Here is a 2,465-nt window from a genome sequence, read left to right as displayed (position 1 = left end):
TGGTTCACATATTCGTTTTCAGGGACCCCAAAACCATAAAATCCAATGATAAAATTCAGTGGACCGCAATATGTATACGGGAGCTGTCACAGCGTATGGACTATAATAAGTTGCGGCCCGAGGGTAATAATTTGTAACTCTTCCCCTCCCCCCCCCCTTGTTAATTGTCAATCGCTTCTCCATATCCCACCCTAGGGAGTTCCTTAGGGGAAAAGTCAATTCACGGAAACCGTAGTTGAGGGGATGAAAAATAATACAAAAATGTGATATGTACATAAAAGAATAGGTTATGACCTCCGGGAGGTCGCTAATTAGGTCTGCGAGGGGTGAGAACTGTTATTAGTGCATAATTATCGGATGACAACTGTCACTAGATCTCTTGTTTTGATACCCGTCACAACACAAAAATGGCGGTAAAAAACACTCCCGTAAAAAACTACCAATAATATTCGTTACAATCACTTTAGCATGACGGGACATGATTACCACCCTTTGACCTATAATTCCGCATTTTTTTTCAGCATTTTTCCACCTATATTACGGAAATAATATGGCCATAATTTTGGTTCCCGTGAATGAACACATTACCTATCACGATGGGTTTTCATTCTCAGCCACTCGTGGCGCAATTCGTCCCCTTAGAGCTGAAAAAGGCGGGTAATTTCAAATCAGAGAATCCAATAAATTCACGTATTACTATTTATTACGCGTGAAACCATCCAATATGGGGATGAAAGAGGAAAATGTGACATAACCAAGCCACCGCTCATGAGTCCTCGGTGCATAAATTACCTAGATAAACTTTGTTTTTGCGAGTCATAAATTAAGGAAACCACTTGATGAATTTTGACCGTCACATATTTGACGGTTTCACGTGTGATAAATAGTAAAACGTGATTCCATTGCATTCTGTGATTTGAAATTACCCGCATTTTCAGCTCTAGAGGGACAGGTTACGCCACGAGTGGCTGGGAATGAAAGGCCATCCTGCTAGGTAATCTGTTTATTCACGAGAACCATAATTGTAACCATATTATTTCGATAATATAGATGAAAAAATACTGACAAAATGCGGAATAATAAGTGAGAGGGCGGTAATTAGGTCCCGTTATAGTGAAATGCTTGTAGGAAATATAATGGGTAGGTTTTTACGCGAGTGATTTTACCGCCATTTTTGTGTTGCAATGGGTATCAAAACAGGGGCTCTTGTGACACTTGTCATCCGATAATTATGCACAAATTACGGCTCTCACCCCTGTCAGACCTAATTATCGACCTCCCAGAGGTCATACCTTATTCATTTATGTACATATCATATTTTTTAATGATTTTTTATCCTCACAATAAGGGATCCCGTGAATTGACTTTTCCCCTATGGAATACCCAAGCGGGGAATATCGAGAAAGGATTGATGACAGAGAAATCGGGGGAGGGGGAAAAGAGGGGTAAAAATTATCATACCCGGATTTAAATGTTCTTTCCCCCTCCCCCATTGGTTTATTTTTTGCTTTACTTATTTATTATTTATAATATATTATTTTATTATGATTATTATGATTATGATGATGATGATGATGATGATTATTATTATTATTATTATTATTATTATTATTATTATTATTATTATTATCCTCCCTTGTCACCTCAGTATCACCGGAGAGTTTTTTTACTGGCCCCCCTCGCGCATCGCTGCCGAGTTACCAATAGATTCATTGCCGTTTTTATCTCATAATTATTAGTTGATAAATTATAAATAATTACTCCAAAAACATCTTCATAAAGCCCCCCTCCGTTATTCAATCTCTGCCACAATTTCTGAGCAGATGCATTGTTATTTATTGAAATAATGAAGCGCGAAATCCCTGTTTTCCATAAAATAACTAATTTTTGTAGGAAAAAAATTTTTTCGGGGCCCCAGACAATCTCCGGTGTGCTTTTCGCCCCTGCTGCATTGCCGTTCTCTCGGTTACCGACACAGTAGTGGGCCACATAAAGCTTCTCCCTTTCACCGTAAAGTGCGAGGGCGTAAAATCGCCACTGTAATAAAAATTCCCTCCATGCGGGCCTTAAGTTGAAAAAAAATAGTTTGTAAGTTTGAAAATATTTTAAGTTTAACTTTTTTAAATTTGTAACTAGTTTTTAGTTTTTTATAAAATACAAAAAAAAAATACTTTGAACCTTTTTTTAATTTAAAATCCCTTTTTTTTAGTTTTAATTAGTTTGTAAGTTCAAAATATTTAGCTTAGTTTTTAAGTTGAAAATATTTAAGATTAGTTTGTAAGTTTTTAAATTTGTAATTAGTTTCAAGTTTTTTTCAAATATAAAAAAAAATTTTAACCCCAATTTTTTTTTATTTTAAAAAGCCTTTTCTTTATTTTTAATTAGCTGTAAGATTTAATTTTTGTCAGGTAATGAATTGAGTAGGATCTTATTGTTAATTATATATATCTTTATTGGCTGTAACT

The sequence above is a fragment of the Diachasma alloeum genome, unplaced genomic scaffold (assembly GCF_001412515.2).
Source record: "Diachasma alloeum isolate Michigan unplaced genomic scaffold, Dall2.0 Dall_scaffold_00639, whole genome shotgun sequence".
Classification (NCBI taxonomy): Eukaryota; Metazoa; Arthropoda; class Insecta; order Hymenoptera; family Braconidae; genus Diachasma; species Diachasma alloeum.
The sequence above is the reverse complement of the archived record's forward strand: the minus strand, read 5'-3'. Positions refer to the sequence as shown.